This window comes from Orcinus orca, chromosome 2, assembly GCF_937001465.1.
Source record: "Orcinus orca chromosome 2, mOrcOrc1.1, whole genome shotgun sequence".
Taxonomy (NCBI): Eukaryota; Metazoa; Chordata; class Mammalia; order Artiodactyla; family Delphinidae; genus Orcinus; species Orcinus orca.
In genome coordinates this window covers 91218308-91238572 of record NC_064560.1, presented here as the reverse complement: position 1 = coordinate 91238572, position 20265 = coordinate 91218308, and the positions used below count along the sequence as shown (strand labels likewise).

At 43.2% G+C, this 20265-nt stretch overlaps 1 protein-coding gene across 13 annotated transcripts in view; it reads left to right on the top strand.

Moving 5' to 3' along the window:
* Positions 1-20265, top strand: part of MAP2K5 (mitogen-activated protein kinase kinase 5) — a 267619-nt gene that overhangs the window by 231129 nt on the left and 16225 nt on the right. The gene's annotated exons all lie outside the window — the stretch shown is intronic.

The following is a 20265-nucleotide window of genomic DNA, read 5'->3' as shown; positions in this document are numbered from 1 at the left end:
CAATATTATTTACTTCATTTCAGTGGGTGCTTTTGAAGCTCACATCCTCAGATAGTAGTTTTCACTTCTTAAAAACCCATCACCAATTTGAAACTTCATGCAGAATTCTTTTCCTTTGCCTCACACTCAAGGGTCACAAGTTAATCTAGGTTATTCCTTGTCCTCATTTGCTATTACAGCCTCTCAGAATTCAGAGGATTGGTAACAGAGAAGATAGTCAGCATATTAAGTTTTTAGTGCAGTCCTACAGGAAATTCTGAATGTGGCGTGGAGTCCTCTTGGATTCATGTAGAATGAAATTAGATTGGCTGCAAAAGATCAAGTTAATGTGAATCTTTGGTCTTTCCTCAGAAAGACAACTATAAGCCTGCAAGTGCTGTGTTCTCAGCTCCAAGGATGCTTTCTTTGATTGCAAATGACAGTTTTTAGTCAAGCAGGGAGAGGAACAGAGACGTTCCCTAACAATTCCCAAATGGTCATTTATTTAGTGCAGAATGTTGATTTGACAACGCAGAAGCTGTTAGAATAACGTTAGCATCAAGCATTAATAAATAATAATTATAGTCTACTCTTTCTAATGTTTTGCATACCATTCCCTGTCTTCAGATTATTGCAATCAGGACAAATTCTGACTAGTTTTCTCTCATCACTTTAAATAATAATCATTTTAAAGATATCGGTTCAAAGGTTTTTAGCCTTTGTATTTCATCCTTATAAATACTCTAAACACCCAAACTTCTGTATAATACAGATTTCATCCCCAAATATAAAATAGCCATATGTTTCCCTTTTAATTCGTAAGTGCTTTCCAGGAAGGTAGTTTTCTTCTTCATGTTACCCCTGGAGCAAAATCTCAGTTTTCAGGGTAGTTTCAAGTTAAAGTTCACCCCTAAAACGCCTGCAATTTATAACTGTGCAGGTTTCATGTCTAGAATAAACTGGTCTTTTTTTTTTTTTTTTTTTGACGGGGGCGGATCTCTGATGGTTGGGAAATTCATGCAGTTAGTCACATTTGAGGAAACTTGGAACAGGTTCTAGAGATGGAGACCCATTTACCTTGTACATTATCATGGTATGGCTGGATAGCTCAGCTATTAAAACAAAGGAATAGGGTTTCATAAAACAGATACCTATTTGTAAATGCATGTTTCAATGCTGCAGTGAGTTGGCCACTTATAAATAAAACATCTGCAGATCGTACATACACTCATAAATGCATCCGGATGTATCTGTTGGTAGGGAACACCACTCCAGGGTGGCAAGTTGTAAAGATAAGGCTGAAGGGTGAGTCCTTTCAGTGCCTTGAAAGCAAGCATATGTGGCTGTCTGTGTGTGGAGAGAGATGAGGAATATGTATTTCGATATATCTGTTTACAACTATACACCCTGGTGTGTGCCGTCCCATATTTTTAATTAATAAATGTCAATAAATCAATAAAATACAATGAAAAATTGTCACAGGAAGCACTATCCTATACTTAATTTAACATTATTTCTAGTACTGCTCACAGTTTGATTTAAATGAGCTTATTCCCCTAGGTATAGCAATAGTGAGGCACCCCCTGGCTTAGTACAGGCTCAGTGAGGGGGCAGGAAACAATGGAATGTGTGTGAGGCTCCTGTGGTCAAGGGGGTTGAGCCCTGCTCCCCTTTGGCCAAAATATTGGGCCCAGAAGGGGATAGGAAAGAAAGTGGGCTGTCCCTGGCTTGAGGAACCTGAGTCACATCCTAGGGACCCCCTTAAGAAACCAGTCTCTTTATTCCTTCCAGCATATTAATAGCTTTAATTTTTCCTTTTCCCTCTCCATCTACAACCTGTTTGGTGGTGCTCCCATCTGGAAGCTGAGCGCATCCTCTGGAATGCATGAACTGTAGAGCCCATTTGTCAGTGGGGGGGGGGGGGCTGCCTTTCACAAAAAGAGCAGTGTATCTCCCAAGCGTGGTGACTCCACCCAGCAGGGTACCAACATGGTCTGCACAGCTTGGGCCACATCAGCTGTGAGGCCCGCAGGATTGTTGAGGTTTCCCTATGGGCCTGCATTTTGCAAATCAAAGGGAGAGCATCAGAGGTGAAGTCGGGTGGAAATATGGAAAGTTACGGATTTGCCATCACGGAACTCTTACATGAACTTGGGTGTGACCCTGACCACCAGTGAACACAGCAAGTCCCAGCCTAAGTAAATCAGAATGCAGGGAGAGGTGTGCCCAAACACCCTCACCTGTGGGCCTGGGCCTTACACTTAGCAGGCACTCAAGTGGTTTTTGTTGTTCTATTTGGTGGAGTCACCTCATATACCAGAATACCCAAGTCTTAAAAATCATCATCTTTGCAATTTTTGACCATATCATTCTTAAAGATGACATGTAAAACTCAAGTTTAGACGCTAGAGGCTATTAAAATCCTAATGTTAGAATTCATTTAGTTGTTTAGCTGTTTAATTCTCTCTGGTTGGCGTGGTTGTTCCTAAGATGGCTACAGTTTTTCTGTTCTAGGTGGAAATGTTTTAAAATTGGACCAAGAACTTGCCTTAATGCTCACATTTGGGGGAGGCCAGGGTCCACATGAACTGGTACCGTTTTCTGGCATGTAGCCCTTAAGCTACATAAAGAATTAACTCAGAAGTCTCATCATCGGCATCCACATCATCTTGGGAGATCTCAGAACCAGGTAGACAGCTGATTCAGTAGATATTTATGGACCATTATGGGCAAGGTCCTGTGCTAGACTCAGCAGAAGATGCAGGGTAAGCTTCACACGTACAGTGTTGCAGGGGGTAGGGCAAGTACACAAATAATTAGAATAAACTAAGTACTATAAAAGAACTGCAGAGTTCTGTGGGGATCCATATGGGGAAATGGGGAAAAGCTATATGGAGAAGTTAGCATTTGAAAACAGCCTTTGGAGGCTGGATTGAATTTTAATAGAGAGTTTGCAAGGGGTCATTCCAGGCAGAGGAAAGGATGGGCAAAGCGTGAGTGTGTCGAGTCCCCAAACCTTTTCAGAGCAATGTGAAACCTCTAGTGCTTGCTGGAACAGAAATTCCATTGACATTGGCCTCATGGAGTTACAAACCCACAAAGGTAGAGCTCAAATAGGCAGTATATTCACCACCAGCTGGGCAATCTGTTAAGAAATTCCACTTCTAATAGAAGGAACCCTAGTACCCAGGTCTGAAAACTTTGACTTGACATAGAAGCAGCACACCCACCCATAAGTACCTTTTTTCTTGAGTTAATTCTTTTGAGTGGACTCTATTCAGTTATAGGGAAGTCCTTCATCCTTGGGGAAGATCTGACCTTTCTTCAATTCTTTAAGAGTTATTGCATGCATCAGGAGTCCGCTTTAAACCCAGCAAAGGAAAACCAGCCATGCAGGCAGCCCCAGGAGCATTTGGCATGCTGACACAGCCAGACAGATAGGAACCCCACACACACTCTTTCTGTTCCTGTGATGATGATTCCGTAATTAAAGAACCCACTTTTAAATCACTCCGATGTAAAGCACAGGAAAGACCTATATCAGTGCTGCCCCAGCTCTGTGACTGAAGACCAACAAACTTAGAAAAAAGTTTCCAGGCTGTAGAAACTCTGAGGAGGTGGCAGACAGTGTTCAGAGGCTTCAGACAACCAAGCAAACGTGTCACAGCTTATGTGGGAAAAGGGCAGCTTCTGCCAGTCAGAAAGGATTGATGGGATTGCAGCAAGAGGGGAGAGGACGATGATGCGAAGGCGGTAGGGAAAGTTTCCCAAAATGTCAATAATCAGATTGAGGGAAGCAAAAAATTAAGAATCATACCCCTGCACTCAGGGACAGAGACAACCTGAGGTGAAGCCACAGAGATGGAGAGGTGCGTGGTTGGCTTGGCTATGCAAATTATGTTTACATATTTTTAAGTAAAAGGGACAGGTGAGCAACCTTACTCTGTAGACCATCTGCTTGTGTAAACCACAGAGAATTCCTTCTGCCGAATTAATCTTCGTTTCGGTTCTTTTGTAGCGAAGGTCAGGCGGATTTAGCAGGGAAGCTTCCTTTCCCTTGTCAGCAGCTCTCCAATCCCTCCCCACTTCTGTGTCTTCATCTGCAAAATGAAGGGGATGGACCAGATCAGCAATCCTTGACCTAGGGGCTGTGACTTCATTGAGGAAGTCTGTTAGAGCCCCTGAAATTACATCCAAAATTGTATATGCATGTGGTGATTTGCATTTTTTTAAAGAAGAATTCTTGGCTGTCATCAGTTTTTCAAAGGGGACCGTGACCCTAAGTGATCGTTCAGCTCCCTCACTACCTTCCCACTCTGATAGTTAGAGCTCTGCAGCCAGGACAGGACAAGCCTCTCAGGAGGGAGGCATTCGTTTGGAGGGTGAAACGCTTGCTTGGGGGGAAGGGAAGGAAAGGGAAGGGCCCTCCCTGTGGGACTCGGCAGGGCTTCCCACCAGCTCTCAGGTGGCCCTTTAACCTCTCAGCCTACCCTGAACGTGGGCCTTGATTCGAGCAGGGAAGGTGTGGGCCATGGGCTCCTATGCAGTTACAATTTGGATTCAGAGCGCTGTAGATCCTTCTATGCATTTAGAGTGTTTCCAGAAGCTTTCCATGTCTAAGCTCTATTTAATGGAATCTATGCATAGTAAGTAATCAGGTCAGAAGAAGCAGCATCCCGGTTTGAGATCAATCGCTGGCTAATACTTTAGCTAGGCCACTTTATTATCTCATGCTGATCCGATTGCCATTCTCCTCCTCCTTTGTCCCATGCACTTTGACTGTGGTAAAAGTACGTATCACATACATATTAAAAACATATACCCATTCTATCTGTATGTAAATGCATGAGGCACAGCTGGATATTGCAGAGGAGTTTGATTTACTAATAGTTATTATCTGTTCTAGCTGTTCAGTGGCAGAGAGAATTTCAGAGAAACGAGCTGGCGCAGAAATTGTCTTTATGCTATAACTATACTGCTTTAGTAATTGTTTAAAAACATGACTTTTCTCCTTAGGTTCTAATAATGCCTGTTATTTTGTGCATTTCCTTGTACATTCCAGAGTAGGGCGTCCTCGTTTAGCATTTCCTCAGCTTTGGTTTTCTATCCAGGCGCCTGAGAAGAAACACAGAGTGCAGTTTGCAATTGAAATTTGACATTTTGCTTAGAAAGCAAGTAAATAGTGGGACTGGAAATACAAGAGAAGCAGGTGTGGGTCTTGAGGGAGGGGTGTCAGTTATAATCAAAATAGTGCTTTTAGATTTTTTCTTCCTTTGTCTAAATCCCAGCAGCTGCAAACTTGAAGGCATCTCATTTCTCAGGAAAGGCTGTATGTATTGAAGGTGGTATTGTTTGGGGGCTAATAAACACCAAACTGCTCCAGAAAAATCTGTTTAAACATTTAATTACTTGCAAAGAGATGTTAACTTGTTTAATTCCTCTAAATTAAATTGTCACTGGTAGCTTTTCTGCTTATCCAAACCTGATTGTAATTACATTTTCAGATAGATTGGTGGGTTGTTCTCTAAGTTAATCAAGGTATGTGATAAATTGGGCATCTGCATGGTCCCTTTTAAAAATCGGAAAAACCACCACATTAGAATTTTTCTCTCCAGCACTCAAATTCCGGTGTGACTTCTGGGTTTAGACCAAATGGCTTTGTTCACCATTGTGGGACCCAAAGCCACAAAATGCATGGGACGATTAAGGAGATGATTTTATTCAGGCACTTGCAATAGGGAGAATGTTTATTGATGAGGACTGTCTCAAAGCAACTGGAGGGGGCCAAGGTTATGGAGGCAGGTGAACAAGGGAGTCATCCGCCAGTCTTAGGAAGTCATGAGGAAGGATGGAAAGGGGTCTTATCTCTGTGTGAGCAGGATGGTCCTTTGTAGCTAACAAGAGAGTAGGGAGATTCCTCACCTGTTACTCCTTTCTGGGAGTACAGGGCTCAGATAAAATTCAGCATTATCACCTCATTCTACTAACTGGATCAAAAATGAGTTCCGGTTTATTTTGACCCAGGGCTTACAGGTGTCCTAAGTACAAATATGAGGAAAGGCACGTTTCTGCAGCCCCCTTGCATAGTGCTCACGGACCATGTGCTTGCAATCTAAGCTTTTTAAGATACTAATGTTGGTTTATACCAAGGGGGGAGGGGGTGGGTAGGATGAATTGGGAGATTGGGATTGACATATATACACTATTAATACTATGTATAAAATAGATAACTAATGAGAACCTACTGTATAGCACAGGGAACTCTACTCAATGTTCTGTGGTGATTTAAATGGGAAGGAAATCCAAAAAAAAGAGGGGATATATGTATACGTCTAGCTTATTCACTTTGCTGTACAGTAGAAACACAATATTGTAAAGCAACTGTACTCCAATAAAAAGTTTTTTAAAATATCATATAAGATAAATGTTTTAAAAAGATACTAATAATGGTTTAATAAGCAGTTCTGAACTTGGTGGTAGTTTAGTACCTTTAGCTAGTTTGTTGCCTCATATGGAGCATGTTTTAAAATAGACCGTTAGGGCCAGACTTACGTGTGTGTCTGGCTTCCAGTTCTTGCAGACATCAGTTTTGCTTTTGGTTATTCATTTGGAGGTGCACATCAGCTTATTGGCCAAGGCACCCCAAATTTGCAGGGGGAAACCCTGGATAGGATTGAAAAACTTCAACTAAGTATTTTCTTCGAGCACAAAAGGCATCACAGAAGCCTGGGGGCCAGTTGACAACCATGTAATGATTTTATTTTTTTTCAAGTTCTGAAGGCCATTAAAATCATCTGTTTGTGTCTGCTTATAAATAGGAATCCACTAGTAAGAAGTTGATTTTAGCTTTTAATTGCACATAATTACAACGGCAGAATCACTGTCTGGATGCTTGAGATCACACTAAATCAGACAGCTTTAATTTGAATTTTTGATGACATGTTAGCACTTCAGCAAGAACAGAGAGATTATAACCCCAGAAAACAAGCTTTGTTTTTCCATAGACGTGACTGCTTAATCTCTTCACGAGACTTTAGCAGATAAATACATGTGTGTTAAGTGTGTGTGTATTTATATACATGCACATAGCAAGAGAGATACAGATAGATAAAATCTGTCATTCCTTGATCATGGCAATCTGACAGTTTTAATTTCCCAGTTTAGGATAACTTTTTTCCTCCATCAGTCAAGTCAGATCTCTTAATATGGTGATGATTTGCCTGTTTAAGATTGCGGTTTTTTGAACTCCTGCCTGCAAGGCTTCTTTCTTGTTTTACTGGGCTGACTGTCATCTTCCCAGCATCACATTTCAAGGCACAATAAGGCTGCATAGACCACAGGAACAGTTTGGTTGTCTTGGTTGCCGTAACGTGGATCAGCGGGGCCGCTTTTCAGTGTTCTGCCACATTCACAGCGGCTAAGCTGGCTCTTTAGAGTATGTTGTTACATTCCTTCCTCCTTTGACGCTACTCAACTCACGGGGAGTTTCTGTTATTTGGGTGATGGCCTCAGCCTAGGATTCTCTCCTCTCTGCTGTCCTTGAACTTCTCCATCCTCCTCCCTGCAGCCTTCCCTACTCTTCCCCTTCACAGTGCTTGCTCCCTTCTCGGAAGCCCTCCACCATTTATTGCCTCTAACTTGAAACAGCGATTAATTACATAAATTATATATTCATGGTAGATTCACAGATTGGTTCATACAGTATGGTGATTCCTAACTCGGGCAACTCCTCAGAACCATCTGAGTGGGTTTAAAAAAAAAAAGCCTGGATCTCAACCCAGATCAAAGAATCTCTGACATTTGGGCCAGGGAGCAGGTACGGGGGTTTTTGTTGTTTTTAAAAGCTCTCCAGGTGAAACTCACTGGTTTGATACCTTTTTTCTCCAACTAGATTGTAAGTTGCCTTGAAGGAGGAGCATGATCTTTAATTCAGTTCCTAGCTTGGTCCTATGCTGCTGTCATTCAGGCGAGTTCTCTGTTCTGATTAAAAGAAGAGAAACCACGATTGATTATTATTCTTTGCATGTGCCATTTGTATTCTAATCCATTTCAGTAAAACACTGTACTAGACATAAAGACAAGACATGTCCCTTGTTCTGCAGGAACTCAGAGTAAAGTTGAGGAAACTCACCCAAGAACAAGCCATCCCTGGACTCTGTGATATTCAGTGTAAGTTAGGATGGCCATATTAGAACTACATGGTCTGATCAGAGGTTTTTGTTTGACTTCCTGCTATGAGAGGTCATGTGGGTAAAATCATTTGGTGCCAAAATAATGGAATGTCTAGGATGTTGCAGTGTTTGCAGGGATACCATTCAAAGCTTTTAACAACCAGTATAGCCAGACCCATCAGAACAGGCACTAGGGTTTGGCTGTACACCCTGGAAGTACGGGAAGAGCAAGAAAGTGTAAAGCAGGCCTTGCTCAGTGGCACCTGTGATCTTTGGCGTGTGTTCTGACCACTTGGGAATTCACCTTTGACAATTAAATCCAAATCAAGAGGTCATTAGAGAGTCAAGACTTAGAGGAGACCACCTGGCCAGCACCATCTTTGCCGGGTTAGATTGATGGCAGGGGACCCCTAGGTCTTTATCAGCATATCAGATGTGGGCCACCCCGCGCCCCCCAGCTCTTGGGGATAGTGGATTAGGTTGAAAAATCTGGAGACAGCCACTTGTGGGGGAAATACAAAAGGATCTTGAAGCCCAGTCTCTGTGATTTGGGAATCGCCATTGAAAGCGGCCAACTTGTTTTCCTGTGAGTACACTCCAATAAATAGATGCAGTTCTTATCAATAATTAATGAGTCTAACCAGGAATTTCAAGGGCTGGAAAAATATTAGAAGCCTCCTATTTACAGTTGTAACCAGCTGGATTTGTTTAATGGGTTGTTTGCTTTTTAATTTGTAGCAGTTTCGAGAGAGACCTTTGGGGACCGCGAGCCTTGTGGTTTCAGTGAGGCCTTTAGTAGATACACAGCTATTTGGGGGCCAAATCTGCCTGCAGATAACTTGAGGTTCACTTGGCCATTTAGAGACTGCAGAAAGGCAGTGGAGACATTTGGGCCTTCTGTCCTCTATTCGATTTTCAAGATTAGAATTAAACATTAGGCCGTGGTCTACCGAGAGACATTTGCCGGAGTGTGGACTAGTTTCTTCCCAGTATCCTGGTTTACCATTTCTCTGTTCTCTTAATATAAATGGTCACTGATTCTGAAGTAGGAGACTAGGTACCATTCATTTATTCGTGCAAAGATTCCCTTGATACAAATAAAAATGGAATTTTCAAATGTAACCCGATTAACTCTTAATTGTATACCAATAGCCTGTGTGTGTCTCAGCTCCCTCAGAAGGCTTCTGAATGGCCTGCATCTCTTTTTAAACTTGGGGGGAGGATTCAATTAATAGCAGGACTTTCTAATTGTGGGATTGTTGTGGAGTTGACAAAAATTTGTATAAATAGGGTACATTTTTCCACTGAAGGGGGCTGTGCTGAGACATTTTTAATTGGATTTTCATGGTGATTGACAGCTTTTGATTATGACAGTAACTTTATTTGGCTGGACTGCTTTAGCCTCTTGTTCAGATTTTTCCATCAAAGCCCTTTTTTATCCTCTGAATCCCCGGTGGAGCAGCAGTCATTGTGGAAGAGCCTTTTAGCACCTTTGTTGTAGCCATCCCTGGTGATGATTGGGCCCAGCTGGTAGTAGATAAGAAAATGTTCCTTTCACAAAGAGGCTGTGTCTCCCGCCTCTGCGGTTTCAATAATTTTAAGAGCCCCCCAAACCTGTTGAGGATTAGAAGTAGCTTTAGATGTGAAATGAGTGTTAAGTATTAGTAATCGGGAGATTAGGGCCCCAGGGACAGTGAGAGATAAACAACTGCAATTAAGGCAAATCTGCCGATGTAAACAAAATTTAGCAGAAACAGATGCCCTAACCATTTTAGGGCATTGATTTGCGGGCACCAAGGAATCGATTTTTGTCTTGTTTACACTTTCAAACCCCGGTGATATACTGGAAGGCTAAATATTTCATACAGCCTGGTTTTAGTTAATTTTTTTTCCAGCGCCTCACAGTAGGTGCCTCTCTTCTCGCAGTGACCAGGCCTGAGTTTATTCAGCATTCACAGGGAGCAGCTAATTGTCTATGAAGGGCCCCCATGTTTAAATGGGCTTGACAGGAATTTAAATTTTGTTTCAATCAACCCCTGTGCTCACAGCCTGCTCCAGTTTCTAATTTTTAAATTAAACATGATTTTTTTTTTTTTTTTTTTTTAAGCCACAGGCTTGCCTCTTCAATACTCTCGCTCTAACTCTGGGGAAGGCAAATCGGCAACCCTGGAATACTGGCTTTTGCAGGGCCTGAGGCACCAGCTCCAGGGCTGGAAAATTCTTTCTCCAAAACGAGCTTTTCCTTCCCCCGTCCGGGAGGTCAGCAGAGCTTTGGCTGGGCAGCTCAGCTTCCTGCCTTCAGAAATGGCCCCCTTTCCAGCTCTCCTGTGCAGGCAGCAGTGCGCATCATCTGGAAAGTGGGTTAAGTACCAAAGGAAGGCGTAAGGCTAGCTTTTGGGGGGCTGGCTGAATTGTAACCCATTGCACGTCTAGCGCAGATTTGTATTTCAGCAGCCTTTTCTGCCCTTGTGCGACAGGGAGACAGTGTCAGACCCATGCGTCTCAGTACACACTCACCGTTTTTCTTTGCTGAGTATCTGCTCTGGGTAGAGCATCCAGCCTGATGCCGAGGAAGCAGTCAGCCCTGAGTCCTGCCCTCAACCAGCTTACAGTCTAGCAAGGAAGATGAGGATTTGAACAGCCAAGCACAGGACAGATTGTTAGACTCGCCAAAGGCCCTCCCCCACCTGCTCCTGCCCACCTTCAGCTGCCCCTCCACCTCATGGCACTCCTGTACACGCAGCCTGCACTCTAACAGTCCCCTAATGCGTGAGCCTCACATGGTCACGTCTTTGCTCGTGCTGTTTCTTCGGCAAGAATGCCCTTTCCTCACGTCCACGTGGTGAACTCCTACTCAGCCTCCAAGACTCAACTGGCACAGCCTCTGTGAAGCTTTCTCCAGCCTGCTTCAGTAAGGTTGCTGGTTTCCTGTTGTATGTCACCCTTCTTTCTGGCAAGTACCTGTATCAGTGCACTTTTCACATTTTGTGGTGGTAACTTAACAGCCCATAAACAAGAAGAAGAGATCATGTCTTCTTTGTTTTGTATCCTCAGCATCTAGCCCAATCCCTAGCCCCGAGTTGAATGCTCAATAAATAGTTACGAATTGAAATGATATGAATTGAACAGGTACAATGAGTTCTGGGGAAGGCAAGATTTCTTCCAGCCATGGGTATCTGGGGAGGCTTCGTGAATGGGGTGACAAATGAGCCAGACCTTGCAGGACATTGGGGTATTTATGTGAGTGTATTACTTTCTGCACACATGTGAAACACAGCTTAGATCCAATATCCGTACTGGTCAGAATCCGTACTACACCTTATTTCCTCTGAAATTACTTGAAAGAAATTGGAGCAACAATTGCATACAACTTGGGGCTGCAGATAAATTCAGAAAGTCTTCTAATTTTTTTTTTTTCCGGTACGCGGGCCTCTCACTGTTGTGGCCTCTCCCGTTGCGGAGCACAGGCTCCGGACGCGCAGGCTCAGCGGCCATGGCTCACGGGCCCAGCCGCTCCGCGGCATGTGGGATCTTCCCGGACCGGGGCACAAACCCGTGTCCCCTCCATCGGCAGGCGGACCCTCAACCACTGTGCCACCAGGGAAGCCCAAGGCTTCTAATTTTTAACCTTAAAGAAAGAAAAGATTTATTTTAGAGAGAGAAATTAAGCTAAACAGATAACATTTTTAAAAACACGCGTTTACAGAGTTCTTTCATGTACACTATCTCATCTGACCTTCACATAAACACTGTAAAGATTATTCTTATTCCCATTTTACTGATGCATTAAACTGGGGCTCAGAGAGATTAATTGACTTGCCTAGAGTGACACAGCCAGGAAAAATACAGGACTCTTCTGTACTACATCAAAGCTAATATCTATTGATGCATAGTGGACAGGGGGTCGTTATTGTGGTTGTGGGAATTTCAGCTAAGTCAGGCCATTTCTAGAAATCCAAAACAAAACTAATACAAACGCCCCACAAAGAAATGTGTAGAATTTCAGCAGTTTGTGCTTGTGAGACCAAAAATGCCCTTCTAGAATGCTTACTCGACTCAGTCCTTGTAGTCCCCTCCACCTTGGCCTCACCCGGAATCTGCAGGGCTGTGGTCGAATCAGAGAGCTTGTATCTGGACACAGCGGCTGGGGCCTGGCTGAGGCCTGAACCTCAGTGCAGACAAACCAAATAGGAAGAGAGAAAGTAATCACCAGCAGTTTGCACCTGTCTGTTAGTTGGTAATCTGAAGGGAAGCTGTGAAAATTTGTGAGCTATATTACTGCTTTTTGGTTTTGTCAACCTGCAGCAAAAACTGAAGGTGTAGTATGTTCTGCAATTTATCTGGCCACAAAACCTTCTCTCATTTTTAGTTCTGCCATCGTGATTATAGGAGTGAGTGGCTTCTAAGAGATATTACTCTCTGAGTTTGGGAGAAATTTCTTTTAACTCAGAAAACCTTACTGAGCACATTCTATATGCAGAATATATTGCTAGGTGCTATAGTTCAGTGCTACTCAAATATGGACAGTGGGGGCTTCCCTGGTGGCTCAGTGGTCAAGAATCCGCCTGCCAATGCAGGGGACACGGGTTCGAGCCCTGGTCCGGGAAGATCCCAGATGCCGCGGAGCAGCTAAGCCCATGCACCACAACTACTGAGCCCACATGCCACAACTACTGAAGCCCATGCGCCTAGAGCCCATGCTCCACAAGAGAAGCCACCGCAATGAGAAGCCTGCGCACCGCAAGGAAGAGCAGCCCCCGCTCGCCACAACTAGAGAAAGCCCACGTGCAGCAACGAAGACCAAAAATAAATAATAAATTTTTTAAAAAAAGGTAACTGTACTTAAAAAATATATATATGGACAGTATGCTAGTGTTAGTATCTGAACTGTTTCTTGAACACACGATGTGGAGTTTGTACCAGAATATAAATCAAGCGTGTCTCAAAGTCTTCTGTTTAACTCACCTGACTTTTTTTTGTTGCAAAACTTCCTCAGTGAGGAAGCTGTGTGCTGATTTACTTTGTGGCATAGCTCCTTATCTTCTGGCAAACTAGTAGCAAGGGCTCCCAGACCATTACTTGAGTTGCACAGCTGTAAGGAATACAGAGGCTGATGAAACACGAATGTTGCCCTCCAGGAGCTTACGGCGTGGTGAGAAAACCATTGCATCCTCTGCAGCTGGCACAATACACGGCACAAAGTGGCTGTTCAATGATCTCTGTTGAATAGATGATCAAAAAGAACTAAATAAAAGGCAATCTTCAGAATGGGGAAAAAATTATAAACTACATATCTGTTAAGGGGTTAATATCCAAAATACACAAAGAACTCATACAACTCAATAGCAAGAAAAACAAACCAATTTAAAAATGGGCAAAGGACCTGAATAGATGCTTTTCCAAAGAAGATATACGAATGACCAACAGGTACATCACTAATTATAAGGGAAATGTAAATCAAAACCACAATGACATATCACCATATGCCTGTTACATCAAAAAGACAAGAGATAACTGTCATCAAAAAGACAAGAGATAACAAGTATTGGTGAGGGTGTGGAGAAAAGGGAACCCTTGTGCACTGTTGGTAGGATTGGGAACTGGTAAGGCTGCTATGGAAAACAATATGGAAGTTCCTCAAAAAATTGAAAATAGGACTACCATATGATCCAGGATTTCCGTTTCTGGGACTACATCTGAAGGAAACAAAAACACTATATCAAAGAGATATCTGTACCCCCATGTTCATAGCAGCATTACTTACAATAGCCAACACATGGAAACAACCTAAGCGTCCATCAACAGATGAATAAATAAAGAAGTTGTGAGATCAATAGATAATGCACAATGGAATATTATCCAGCCATAAAAAAGGAACTTCTGCCATCAGCGACAACATGGATGGACCTTGAGGGCATTATGGTGAGTGAAATAAGTCAGAGAAGGACACATGCTATATCATCTCACTTATATGTGGAGTCTTTTTAAAAATTTCATAGAAAAAAGATTTGTGGTTACTAGAGGTATAGGGAAGGCAGAATTGGATAAAGGTAGTCAAAAGGTAGAAACTTCCAGTTATAAGATAAATAAGTACTAGGGATGTAATGCACAGCACGATGACTGTAGTTAACACTGCTATATGATATATTTGAAAGTTGAGAGTAAATCCTGAGTTCTCATCACAAGGAAGAAAAAACATTCTTTTGTATGTGTGTGAGATGATGGATGTTAACTAAATTTATTATGGTCATCTTGTCACAATATATGTAAAGTCAAATCGTGGTGTACACCTAAAACTTACACAGTGCTGTATGTCAGTTATATCTCAATAAGACTAGAGGGGAAGAAAGAACTAAATGCTATAGATGCCAAACTCATGAGTGCCTTCAGAGACATGTGAACAAAGTAGCCAGGTCACACAGAATAGGGAGCCAGACAGTGATCAGGGTCCATCAGGAAGGCAGATGGGAGACTAAGGCTGGGAAGACAGCCTGCAAGTGCCCAGGCCAGCACAGGCATTAGAGGAATCAGAAGAGGGAAAGCACAGGCGTGGGGTCGTGACCCCGCTCATTTCTGTAACCATGGTCGTAGGACTGGAAAGGTGTGTGGCTGACAACTGTCAGGACGTACTCTGTCCTCTGAATGTGAAGTCTGGAGAGGCTGAAGATGGGCTCTAGTTCTTGAAAGTGAGTCTGTCGTGAACAAGAGACAAGAAGCGACATGGTGAATTGGAAAGAACATTGATCTGCGTTATCAGAAGATAAACTTTCAACTACAGCCTCTGCGTCTTCTGGGTAATCAACAGTTACTTTTTAATTTTTTTTAAAAAGACTTATTTATTTTGGCCATGCCGTGCGGCTTGCGGGATCTTAATTCCCTGACCAGGGATCGAACCCGTGCCCCCTGCAGTGGAAGCTCGGAGTCCTATCCACTGGACCGCCAGGGAATTCCAAGAGCCTCAGCTTCTTCATCTATAAAATGGGGGTAGTGATACCAATCTTGAAGGGTGGGGGTTTTTTCTTATTAAAATGGAGTTTGTGAAAGTGTTTGTAAACTGTAAAGTGCTAGACATATGTGGGGGCACTAAATCAGCCTCTTTGGGTCATGACTTGTCTCATGTAATGTTCCTGGGCATGTCTGACTAGTAGCTTCTTGAAAGACAAATATGCTTAGTGGAGCTTAATGCAACTTAAAACAAATATACATACGTTGGGCGTTTGTAGCTAGTGTCTAATGAATTGGTAATTTTTTAAGGATAGACCTCTGTGAGTTACTCTTCCCCAGGCATTAGGAAGTCTTAACTTTTCATGTCAGTCCTCTAGTCAGTATTATGAACATCTTGTTGGAGGGAATTATTATGAGACAGTCAGTTAATAACAATTTGCTGTCTGCATCTTTGAGGTACTGTGATCGGTTCAAAAGGAATTTAAGAACCATCCAGATCTTCAAGGAGCAGACTGGACACACCCATAGGAGACATTTAGAGAAGGCAGGGTGAGCTGTGTGCTGCTGACTTGCACGGTGTGAGGACCCAGGACAGGGTGGCCGAGGGTGGTCAGAGGACGCATCTCAGCTCCAGCCAGAGCTGTAAGGATTTGTCTGAATATGGAAATTAGAAAGTCGTGGCTCAGCAGCGAGCCAGCTCTGGAAGGGCTTTGCACACCGGTGAGGAGTGTGGCTGCAGGAAGCTGCCATTTGTTCTTAAGCAGGGCAGTGGCCCAACCACAACAGGCAAACAGGCCACACAGGACTGATCTCTGCTTGTTCCATGTGGACCAGAATCTGTGGCTGGAACTGATTTATAAATAGGGATGTCCTAACCCCCTGGCTCTTTCTGAAATTCCATGAAGGTCTCCAGCCAAAAGAATAGGAAGCCAAGTTCAGAGCCTGTAGCTTCTTGGCAGCATGTCATTTGTCTCTCTCTCTGCATCTTCTTTTCAGTGTCCTTTCTGTCACTATCAGGGAAAATCATTAGTATGCTAATCTAGCTAGCCGTCATTTTAACACTGACCTTTGCTAACCTGCCTTTGCAATTTCAGGAACTACGTTTGACTTCTCTAAAAGTAACCTTAAATTGTAGTCTTGTAAGAATTCCAGAGCTGTATCCTTCACTCCTTCTTCTAATGAGGTTATGACCAAATGCTCATTATAATTGCTTTAGACTCCTTTTAATTTTCAAGCTTATTAATCATAAGAAGAGTTATTTAAAATTGCATAAATTAATCTTAGATTAAAAGCCCATCAAAGCCTCGAAACAATTAAGAATAAGTAGGATTTCCCTGGGGCAGCAAGTTTTATTTTAATATTGTAGTCAGGTGGATATCAGAACCTTGAAGTATGGTAGTGATTAATGTATGCAAAATTTAAATGAGATTTTTTAAATGGCAAATCTAAATCACATATTGACCTAACAGTAGGCTCTAACTGCATTGTCTGCCATATATTTAAACTGTTTACTGATCAACATTTTAATTACAGCATGTGCTGGCAGACCCTAGGACAAATGAAATCTAGCATTTTAAAATTTTGCTGCAAAGTCTGTTACCCCAAAATAACAAGACTCTTTTATTGGGAAGAATGGAGGAATGAGAAAACAGAGCAAACTTGCTGCAGCAACGTTGAAACTTGGCACAGATAGTCCTAAGGTGTGCAGCTGCCCCATCCTTCCTGGCCCCCACTCTCACCTTGTGATTCTGCTGGTCCGAGACAGCTACCTCTTCATGGAGCAGCATCTGGGTTTCCTTTGAAATTGATTCGTGCTTAATTAGGGGAATACTTCCCTTCATGTGTTTGAACCCTGGTTCCTAAGCATTGTTTACTTGAACAGTGTATGTAGCCTGGGGTCCCTAGGCCCCATCCCCTTTTGTGATGTGGAGACTAGATATTTCCAGAAATTTGATTCAACTGCAGTCGGAGCCAGCGGCCTTTTGTCTTGCCTACCTCCTCGATCTCTGCTGGGGTTGGCAGCTGTCTCCAGGAAGGTGGTCCTGGGCTGCATCAGAGTCTGGAAAGATTTTTCTCTATTTTTTTTTTTTTTTTTTTTTGCGGTACGCGGGCCTCTCACTGCTGTGGCCTCTCCCGTTGCGGAGCACAGGCTCCGGACGTGCAGGCTCAGCAGCCATGGCTCACGGGCCCAGTCGCTCCGCGGCATGTGAGATCCTCCCGGACTGGGGCACGAACCCGTGTCCCCTGCATAGGCAGGCGGACTCTCAACCACTGCGCCACCAGGGAAGCCCAGATTTTTCTCTATTTTACAAATACTCTGTTTCCTTATAGAAAGTGGATGGGTAAGAGGGTTGCCTTGAATAAATTATTTCACCCCTCGCAACTTCAGTTCCCACTTCATGGAAAGGGGATAACAGTGACCAACTTACAGTTTCTGTTTTTGTGAAAATCCAGACAAGATAAAGCACACAAAGCACTTAGCATAGAAGTTGGGAAATACAAAGTTCCCCAGAACGTTTGCTCCTGCTCTCATCATTGACTTTCTAAAACTAGTGTTAAAATTATGTTTAAAAATTCAAATAGGGCTTCCCTGGTGGCGCAGTGGTTGAGAGTCCGCCTGCCGTTGCAGGGGACACAGGTTCGTGCCCCGGTCCGGGAAGATCCCACATGCCGCGGAGCAGCTGGGCCCGTGAGCCATGGCCACTGAGCCTGCGCGTCCAGAGCCTGTGTGTCCGGAGCATACCGCAAAAAAAAAAAAAAAAAAAAAAAAATTCAAATAGTACAGAAGGATATACAATAATGTCCCAGCCCTACTCTCTAGAGTTAAGCACTGTTAACAGTAACTTGTGTCCGTATAGAATTTTTAATTTTATTGTTCTGTACCTTACTTTTTCTCTTTAAGATCTTTCCATATCACATGAAGTCTGTCTTGTTCTTTTTAATACTGCATGGTGTTCCATTATATAGATGGTCCATATTTATTTAACCAGGACCCTGCCATAGAACATTTTGGCCATTTCCAGATGTGTTTGTTGGCCATTTGTATTTTTTTCACATACTTTGACCATTTTTCTTTCGGATAGGTTGTCTCTTCCTTCATCTTTTTGAACCTTGATTTCCCCATCTAGAGAGTGAGGCAGGTAGGCGCACAATCTCCAAGACCCTGTTTACCTCTATAGGCTACAGTCCAGGCCTGGATGTCTTGCAGGCAGCTTTTACGCTACTACCAGAGGTGCCGGTCTGCTCGTGACCTTGCTGAGCCGGTGTTGAGCTGCAGGGCCAGTAGCTGCGGGTGGACTGCAAGAGGCTCGTTTTCTTCTCTTGTTCAGTTGTGTGTCTTCCTCTCTTAAAAAAGCAGGCTTGGAAATTACAGGGCAGAGCTGGGATTGAACTTCCATTAAAGCTGCCTGTAGACATCAGGAATATTTATTTTCTCTATTTGTTTTAAGCCTGGGAAGACTGTGTGGTTTTCTCAACACTGTCCTGATGGAGCCCTGACCAGCAAGCGTGCAATGCCCCTAGCCCTAATGTGCCATTAATGATAGGTTAATGTACAGTATAATGTTTTGGGGACTACGGGTTCATTACACTTCTGAGTGTGAGGTCTTTCCACAGAGCGCCCAAGGTCCCATTGCATTATATCATGCAATAAAAATACCCTTTTCATATCACACACTAATAAACTGTATTTGAAATGCTGTCTGAGGGCACTGCTGTCTTGTCTATAGGCTGTGCACGAGTGCAACAGTTGGGTTTCCTTTTTTCTATTTTGTGTTTTAGTTACACGGAATTCTGAACTCAGGGAAGTCTGCTCATTCCTGTTTTAAATGGAGGAGTGAGTTAGGTCTTTAGGCCTGAGGCTCAGGGGAGGGGCCGCTCAGTGAGTGGTGAGAGTCTTTACTACATGGAGAGCAAGACCCCTCATTCTCCTCTGCCCGTCCACCCGTACTGTGTGCAGCTATCAGGGGAGCTGGTCTAGTGTCTTCCAGATTTAGCATTGAACACGTTAGGTATTACAAAAATTTCCTTAGAAAAGAAGTATGATAAGAACTGCCAAGTCTAAGCCACTGATAGTCATGACTATAGGGCTGCTTCCAGGATAGCCTATGTGCCAGGAATTTCATACACACAGGCTTCCTGTGCAGTTGGTCCTGTTCTCCTTGTTTTACAGAGCACAGAGTTCCCAGAGCGAGGGGGGAAAGAGCTTCACTGTAGAGAATGAAATCCACAGGCTCCTAGGAACCACAGGTGAATTACCTGCCTGTGGTTATTCATACCATCCTGTGAGTTGATTTAATCAGATGGTTTTCTTCTCAACAGTTAGCTGGCGGCAGAGGTAATTTTGAAGCTTGGAACACTTTGGAAAAGGAGACTCTTCTACATCAGAAAGGAAAAAGGCTTTCGAATTTAGGGATGAGGCAAAGACTGGGGGGTCACAGGACCTTAAAAGACCTATTTTATACTTTGATCCAGGGCAGACTGTGGCATTTGTGCTTTGTTGGGGGGTGGGGGGTTGTTTCTGCCAGTTGTAGAGTGTGGGGAAAGAGTGACACATGAGGTCCAAGAACCCGGGTTCAAGCCCAGTGTTGAGATTTCAGCCTGAATCGCAGTCCTTAGCACCAAGGGGCGTCAGTGTCTTTGCTTGTAAAATAGGCTCACATCTACTTCTGACAGGGCTGGGGAATCATATGCAATGCTGTAAATGAAAACACCTAATTAGTATCTGGCACGGTTAGGTGCTCACAACTGTTGGCTATTATATTGCTGTTATTATATGTAATAATATAACAAAACATAACATATTAACAAACAAAACAAAAACATATTGTAACAAAAGGCAGAGGCTTTAGAGCTGATGTCCAGTTCAGATCCCAACTCTACCTTAGCCAAATCACTTCTCTGAACCTAGTTTTCAAATCCACAAATAGGTAGTGACAGTAGTGCCATCCTGATACTTCGTGGGATTACTGTGACACTTGAATTAGATGATGAGGTTGAAAGCACTTTGTGGAATGAAAAGCTCTACTCAGCTGCTGGTAAATACATATATGTATTTTTCTCTCCAAATCAACATATTCAAACTGAATAAATATCCTTAGAGCAAAGCCACTAAGGGCAGCTGTTACAAAGATTCACTGATCTGTCCCCCTCCCCACCAGGGAGCTTGTCA